Source organism: Helicoverpa armigera, chromosome 11, assembly GCF_030705265.1.
Source record: "Helicoverpa armigera isolate CAAS_96S chromosome 11, ASM3070526v1, whole genome shotgun sequence".
NCBI classification, from domain to species: domain Eukaryota; kingdom Metazoa; phylum Arthropoda; class Insecta; order Lepidoptera; family Noctuidae; genus Helicoverpa; species Helicoverpa armigera.
Genome location: NC_087130.1, coordinates 12,515,235 through 12,524,343, shown reverse-complemented (window position 1 = coordinate 12,524,343; position 9,109 = coordinate 12,515,235). Strand labels below are relative to the sequence as shown.

At 39.6% G+C, this 9,109-nt stretch overlaps 1 pseudogene; it reads right to left on the bottom strand.

The window, feature by feature from the left end:
• Positions 1-803: 803 nt before the first annotated feature.
• On the bottom strand, positions 804-6,763 carry LOC135117562 (uncharacterized; annotated as a pseudogene).
• Positions 6,764-9,109: the final 2,346 nt, after the last annotated feature.

Sequence of the window (9,109 nt, the reverse complement as noted above, 5' to 3'; positions counted from 1 at the left end):
TAGGCTTAGCCTTTCTTACAAGTCTGTTTACTGCGAGAAGATGAAGATCTAGCTGTACTAATTGAAACTATTTCCCTTTCCTCTATGTACTGTATAAATAATTTGTGTTCCATATTATCTGCTTATGACCTTAAGAAATATTTTAAAAGGAATAATTAAAAGGTTTTTCTGATTTACTAATTTCGACAAATTGAACTTTTATTTTTGAGACAGACGATTTTCTAAAGATGCATAAATATCCTATGTTATTTTGCGAGTAGCACTAAACTTCAAATCCTTGCTAGAATTATAATATATTTGCATATGTAATGGTGCAATCATAATGAACTTTCTCTGTATGTAACGAGGGCTTTTTGGCAATCCAGTGTGTTCAGAAATAGGCCGATAAATATAATACTGACGAAGTGCCTGCGATCAATGTACTCAAAGTACACTATGAATGCATAAATATGTATGTTTAGGAGAGCCTAACTCCTGAGTAACAGGAACTACATACAAAATATAATGTAGATGTAATGAACAGTTGCCAAACAGTCAGGCTCCCGTTTGAATAAATAAGCGCGGATTGTGACACGCTAAACCAGATATTATGCACGTTCAAACTTGGGCTATTTCTGGCAAATCCTATTCCGTTTAAATTCCATTACATTTCACAACCTCAGTTTTAATGAAGAAATGACGATTTTATTATTATTAGACTCTTCTGAGTTCCCATATGGCTTGTGAAAATCGTTTCTTATTATCATGGTAAATCCTTACTTATTTCTTATTTATTACTTTAAACAGGTGAATAAAATTTAAACTTTATTTTGAGTATTATTTTATTTGAAAATACTTTTTTTATTATTTTTACATCATCTTAGGTTCATAGTCTTAGGTGTTCGTCAGTTTCGCTGTTCACCAGGCGTGGCCGTGGGCGAGGGGAGCAGAGTGCAGGAGTCCGGCGTGAGCGCCGTACGCGGAGTACGCGGGAGCGGCGTAAGCGGCGGCGGCGTAGACGGGAGCGGCGTGCACGGCGTGGGACACGACAGCGGGGCTGCTGCGCGTCCACGCGGGACTGGTGGGAGACGGCGGAGGGAGCCACGGCGAGCACCGGGGCGGCGTGCGCCACCACGGGCGGCGTAGGCGTGAGACACCACGGAGCGACGGCGTGAGACACCACCGCGGGGCTAGAGACGACGTCCACGCGGGACTGGTGCGACACGGCGGAGGGCGCCACGTGGGCGACCACGGGAGCGGCGTAGGCGAGGTGTCCCAGGGAGCGCTTCTTCAGGTAGTGCGAGTGAGCGAGGGCGGAGTGGGCCAGCAGGGGAGAGGAGTAGGCGGCGTGCGCCAGCACGGGAGCGGCGACGACGGAGCTCACGACGGCGGGGCTGCTGCGCACGTCCACACGCGACTGGTGGGAGACGGCGGCGGGCGCGGCCAGCACGGCGGGCGCGACCACGGAGTGCGCGTAGGGCACGACAGCAGCGTGCGCGAGGGGAGCGTAGTGTCCGTCCAGGGCCTTAGCCTGCAGGTGCAGGGCGCGGGCGTTGATCACCTCGGCGGTGTCGAGCGGCCGGCCGTGCGGGTCCAGCACGAGCGCCGCGTGGTGCGCAGCTGCGCCAGCGGCACCAGGGAGCCGCAAGCCACGGCCATCACAGCGAATAACACCACCATCGATTTCATTGTGAACGTGGTCTGTGTTTTTTCTGACGAACTAGATCACTTCAAACCGCAGACGGTCGACTGATAAATTTGACTCGCATACACTCATATTTATACTGACCGGATATAAATTAAAGGTAAAGCAATTTCAGACGCGTATATGCGTTACTACATTGTTTCACTAGCTTTGCAATGACCTCGGTGAGTGTGTGGCGGTCAAACAAAAATACGTAGGAAATGTGTACACTTTGCGTTGCTGTCTTATTTTAGAAAAACCGGTTTAGTTTTCCTGTTACCTATGTGAGAAAAAGAAAGTACCTACACTAGAGTTGACAACCATATATACCTGTATGAAAGTTCTCATATTCAAGTTGTTTCAATCAAATTTTGTATTTGGGTTATATGTTTTAATAATAATTATTGCTAATATACCTAGGGGCTTAAAGTTTTAACCTATACTGTTCTAGTGAAAGTATTTAGGTTTATAGTCAGTAAGTGAAACCTAATACTTTCAATATATTTTTGAAATATCAGCTTAATTGTGTAATCCTACCGCTATCCGTAAAACCTGTAATAGCCTTTTGTCTCTTACGCCATGAAAACCATTTTAGGGTTCCGTACTTAACTACTTTATAGTTTCGCCATGTCTGTATGTCCGTCCGTCCTCGCTTTATGTCAGTGACTGTTAGCACTAGCACTAGAGAGCTGAAATTAAGTACCAAAATGTGTTTCAATCATGCCGACAAAGTGCAAAATAAAAGTTAAGGGTAGCCCCTTCACGTAAAGTCGACCGCGATTTTATTTTTCATTCCAGGGTTGGAATGAAAAATATCGTGTGATATATCGTTGAATATGTATTTAAATATGAGTAGGGTTTTACTTATATAATTTTTCGATTATTAGTATTTACGGAAACGATCCGAAAGTTGAAAATAATGTGTGTGTGTGTCCCATTAACTTTTGAACTATTGTTTTAAAAAATATGATAAAAATCTTAAATGTTGATCTTTGTCTATACAAAGATCAACATTTAAAATTTTATAGAAAATTGTTTTGAATTCGATTCATTCATCATTTTTTACTAAGTTTGTAGCGGTGTATAACGATATAATACTGACTCATTTATTAAAGTTGAACATCTATGATGTTTAATTCAAGTTAATTCACACAGCAACTGCATATTGTTATGTAAGTAAGTGTTCTTCTACACATTCTTAAGTATTTCACTTCGGGAATAGAAATTGAGTCCACATTTACAATAGTTAGTTAAAAATATAATTGAATTGAATTATCTAAGTAAAAAAATCAGATTCAGGAAACCAAATTGAACTAATTAAACTAAATTTCAGTAATATTTGGTTCTTTCAATAAAATAGAATGTACTTAAGTTTTGAATAAAATATGTAGTTCTAGAATAATGGAAGCGAAAGTGGTTATCGTTTTTTAGATTCGATACCGTGGCCGATACTATGTATTCATCATATTCGCCTTATACCTGACTGCCAAGAAGGATGTTTCAGTACGTGGTTTGGAACATGAAGACTATATTAAAATTTAAGTACATTGGACGTTTTGGAAATCAATTTCTAAAATCTCGTTTGCACTAGCTTAGTGATTAATTTAAACAGTGATTTTGGTCCGAACCGGGAGTCGAATCTTGGACCCTCATCCTTGTGAGCAGCACTTGCGATTGCAACCACTAGCTGCCATCAGCATCATCATTGCTGGGCATAGGCCTCCTTTCACAATGAAAAGGACTGAGCGTTAATTACCAACCATTACCATCTAACTGGATCTGCAAGGTAACAATTTGTAGCTACGTTAGCTTGTGAGACTATGTAGTGTTAGTGATTTTCTATAAGTAATAGTCACAAAAGTCTGAAATAACTTAAACGATAGGTAACGTTGATGCTTTTTCAAACAGGATCAAGGTGCTTTGAAGCTTATGTACCTATAAAGAAATTTTGTATTTTTGGATAAGACATTTGGTCTATTTTCAGGATATACATAGATAAGGGCAACCGCACTTAGAATAACTCTCTACTTGAACCCTATTGTGTTTTCCAGACATTTCCAGGGCTTACTTTACTAAAAGTTAATGACAATTGCTTAATCGGTCAAGCTCATTGAATATTTCGATCGTAAAAGTTTAATAAACCCTTTTATTTTGTTAGTTTAGGATAATTTGATAATATGATATTTATCCACCACTGAACCATCAAACCATGGTGATAAATAATTAGTTGGAATTTAATAATCTTACTGCCCATAATATACGGCGTATCACATGGCGTGAATATTATAGAATATTTAATGTATCGCATACGTCATCATCATCATCATACCTTCAAAGGGGATCCAGAAGAATTGGGATTGCAATTATATCAATTTAAATTCATGAATTATTGAAACAATTTCATGTTATTAAGTACCACCGATCAGATTTAAATTAATAAAGTAAGGTATAGGTACATTACTTCATAGCCAATCAGAGCTTTATTTCATAGCCAATCAGCTATGAAATAAAGCTTTAATCATATAAGAGTAGTCTGTTGATAAATACAATCCCACCAAAACATTAAATGTAAAAAGCCAATCCTCTACGCAATCCCTCCACCGTAAAAGTTTTGAGATCGCATAGAAGCCAAGTCTTGTTCAACTTTATTTGTAATAATAAATCAATATTTTGTGACGTCATCAATAGTTTCGTTCACTTTACAATAATATTGACTTGGCCATGAGCACAATATAGTGTAATAAACTACAAATATAATACAGCATATCTTGGAGAGGTGAAAGTCAAACATTAAGTTTAATATCAAAGAATTAAATGCTTTTAGCTTATTCAATTGTTACTAAATGACCGACAGGCAGTATCATCCAACATCAATGAACTGCACATGTACTATGGCGCATGTTTAGTCCATGGTGATCTCAAATTCCAATCAGTCCATAATCAGTCCAATCGTAAAATCATGCCCATATAGAATTTATCAATTCAATGGTATTTATACATTATTTCAAGGAGCGACTTTTAACTTGTGCTCATGGCCAAGACAATATTATTGTAATGTGAACAAAACTATTGATATAGTCACAAAATATTGATTTATTATTACAAATAAAGTTGAACAAGACTTGGCTTCTATGCGATCTCAAAACTTTTACGGTGGAGGGATTGCGTAGAGGATTGGCTTTACATTTAATGTTTTTGTGGGATCTAATTTATTTTTGTAGGTCTCTTTCTTCTCTAAGTATATAACAAATTAAATTAACTAACATGCAACTAACTAAATATATAACAAACTAAAAATATGTACACCGAAAGTAGCACGTAAACAACATTTTGTTTAAATAAACTTAAAAATTTGAAATTCTCGAATTTTTGAATCGAATATGTTTTAGAATAAAAGAGATTTGTTTCAGAGGTAGATGGCGCTATCACATGAAATTATTAGATTTTTTAAAAGTACTACTTATACTAAGCTATGTAACGAAACCATAGCGCGATTTAGACCAGGACGACGCCATCTATCGAGCCAGCATGCAATATTGATTGCACTGCATTAATATGAAAGATTTTATCATTATTCATTTCATTTTAACCTAGCTTTTTATTCATATGTATGTATATTTAATACATAATAACAATAGTGGTATATTGTGCTACGTAACAATAAAACGAATAGTAACATTTTGTACATAAATAAATAACAAAGTTATCAATGCAGTCAAAATTCATACACAATGTTCTTGAAAAACCGCAAATATAAATTTGTTTCCTATTTTTTTATTAAGTTTTAAGGTTTTTATAATTTTCCCTTTATATGTAGCTAATAACCTATCTTGGTGCCAAATTTGAAGGTTCTAAGTTTGCTAGAAGTACCTTAGACTTTTGATGATCGGTCAGTGAGTGAGTCAGTGACAAAATGGTGTAACTTTGATCGCTCATAACTCGTAAACTATTTATTCAAATGTCTTGTAATTTTGAGACTGAGCTTGTTCTAATACTTACTCTTGGTCATCGAAAACCTAAACTCCTAGCTTTGTTCACATGGAAGATACAGGGGGCTGAAATAGCCGCGAAACGCTTCGAGAAAAGATGGTACGGCCGTGCCCGTTTTGCTCGAGTCTTGGCTGGGGCACTGCCGTGCCCTCAGATGATGCATCTTAAATATAAATAACTTATACATTTGGGGTTGCATTCAATTAAAACATAAAAGTAGGGTTTCCCTTATTATTTATTTCATAAATAACTTTTTTTTTATTATTTTTACATCATCTTAGGTTCATAGTCTTAGGTGTTCGTCAGTTTCGCTGTTCACCAGGCGTGGCCGTGGGCGAGGGGAGCAGAGTGCAGGAGTCCGGCGTGAGCGCCGTACGCGGAGTACGCGGGAGCGGCGTAAGCGGCGGCGGCGTAGACGGGAGCGGCGTGCACGGCGTGGGACACGACAGCGGGGCTGCTGCGCACGTCCACGCGGGACTGGTGGGAGACGGCGGAGGGAGCCACGGCGAGCACCGGGGCGGCGTGCGCCACCACGGGAGCGGCGTAGGCGTGAGACACCACGGGAGCGACGGCGTGAGACACCACCGCGGGGCTAGAGACGACGTCCACGCGGGACTGGTGCGACACGGCGGAGGGCGCCACGTGGGCGACCACGGGAGCGGCGTAGGCGAGGTGTCCCAGGGAGCGCTTCTTCAGGTAGTGCGAGTGAGCGAGGGCGGAGTGGGCCAGCAGGAGAGAGGCGGCGTGCACGGGAGCGGCGACGACGGAGCTCACGACGGCGGGGCTGCTGCGCACGTCCACACGCGACTGGTGGGAGACGGCGGCGGGCGCGGCCAGCACGGCGGGCGCGACCACGGAGTGCGCGTAGGGCACGACGGCAGCGTGCGCGAGGGAGCGTAGTGTCCGTCCAGGGCCTTAGCCTGCAGGTGCAGGGCGCGGGCGTTGATCACCTCGGCGGTGTCGAGCGGCCGGCCGTGCGGGTCCAGCACGAGCGCCGCGTGGTGCGCGGTGCTGCGCCAGCGGCACCAGGGAGCCGCAAGCCACGGCCATCACAGCGAATAACACCACCATCGATTTCATTGTGAACGTGGTCTGTGTTTTCTGACGAACTAGATCACTTCAAACCGCAGACGGTCGACTGATAAATTCGACTCGCATACACTCATATTTATACTGACCGGATATAATTAAACGGTAAAGCAATTTCAGGCGTAAGTATATTCGTTGCTTACATAGAACAATGTCAGTTGTCAATAATTTGACCTCGCGCACATGCGGCGGTCAAACATTACATCGTAGAAGAAATTCGTGGTCGGAGTATGTAGTGCGCGACGATGACAGCGAAATGTATGACGTTGCTCTACATAATAACTGCTAGAAAATCGCGAACGGATCTTCTGTTTCCATATTTTAATTACTTTAACAATAATTTGCGAAAGTGTTTCAGCCTTCGTTTGACTCATTTTGGATTGCAGCATTGGGAAAGTGCCTTGACTCTAATTTTGTGGCAAATAATCTATTAGTACTTAGCCAATTGTAGCTTTTGCATGACCTATAAGATTTATAAAGTTATAAGTGCTATTATTACAAAAGCTGCTTCTTTGTTTTAAAAGTAAAGAGAAGTAACTGACTCCCATTTGATAGTTTAAAATCACTCTTAGTACTTTAACATTAAGTTGCAATTGGCTTGGCTGTATCTTGAAGCTCATTCATTGCGCTCGCGCTCCGGGCGGCGGACAATGAAAGGTTCGCGCCCAGTCAAGCGGAGTAGTGTCCAAGAACACGAGGAATTACTCGATTACTAATACATTTAGTTCCGTGTTGTTGTCAATATAGCACATACGATCGATATCTTTGCAACTTTGGACATTGACAATATGCTGAACTTATTCATTAATCTCATACCATTTTTTTTATTATATAATTAATAGTGTGTATTGATGCATGTAACAAACACATTTTCGTTACTCCAAGAAGCTATTTCTAGGCTTGAAATTAGGGGAAACACCGTGTTGAATATAAGCTAGTTTACCTAAATAAGAAGTTATAAAAAGAAATCAGAAACCCGATAGTTTGGTCGTTTTATTCACCTCCTTGCAATATCAGTAATAGCATTGAAATACCATATTTGAAGTGTCAATATCAATGTAACATTAAAATAAGGTTTGAAAAGGAAGGATTTAATTTTAAAACTTAAGTGAATGGACTATGTATTATATTATATTTTAACGTACAACGCAATGAAAAATATAATAATTTATTGTTTAGTTGCACTGTTTTTCGTAGAATTAATTATAATACTAAAATTGAGCGTAAATGGGCTCATACACGAGATATTATAATATACTTGATAAAGGATATTAAACTATTCTAATTAGTTATTCTTAAATATCATTGCGTCAGTTATTTTTGTTCTTAGTTGAAAATTTGCGGAAATACTCTTAGACTATGGAGATTAAAATAGTTCACATGTAAGTACATAAGCAGCTAAGTACACGTGTATAACAGGTTAAAACAACAAATATAAAAAGTCTAAGTTTCTTCAGCATAAGCTTAAAAACAAATAACGGAATGATTAGGAGTTTACCAATTTGAAACAGAATTAGAATAACCGTCACTAATTTTATGTCACAAGCTTATTGATATTGCACGTAATGCTACGATATTCCTAAGTTTCACACAGGTTTTCTTCACATTTTAGCGTCTTCCATACCTAGCACCACCTAAGCAAGGATTGTTACCTATACTTTCGAGTTAAATCTTCTAGAATTGCTAGACACAATATTCTCACACATTAGCTGCCATTTCATAGATATGGAATTAGTTTTATTGTTTCATACAGTACGCCATAAGGAAGGATAGGATTAGGTTGGTACATACCCTACATGGCCGTAGAATGACGTTAATATAGATAGCGTTAGAACAAATACGTTCACCTTGAAACAATCAATGCGGGCTGACTGAATAGAATTACCGAATCGGATTTTACGCTAATTGTTTTTTCACCAATAATTCGTATCGTCGGAAATTATATTAATCTTAATAATGCTGATACCTACCTAAGGAAAATTATTATCTACAGGTCTTGGTGAAGGTGACAAGGAAGACCTTTTGGATAAGTTGGGAAAATCGGATCCTGTAGAGTTAAGTTACGAGTAACTAGCTGTTCCCCGCGGGTCCACCACTGTTTCGTTCCCGGATAAAAAGTAGCCTGTATCCTTTTCGAGTTATTTTAGAATAATGTCTAAACCAATTAAATGCATTTTATAAATTAACTGAAGATGTTTATTTGTGGGAAAGGAATTTAAATCGGTTCAAAAGTTTTATGTGGAAGCTCGACAGGCAGGAAGACAGAATTAATACTGTCGCATTTATTATATTAGAAGGGATAAATAAGTTTGACTTGAATGACTTCTCGTGAACTAAAATAAGGCAGGAGCTAATTCTGGCAGTCCC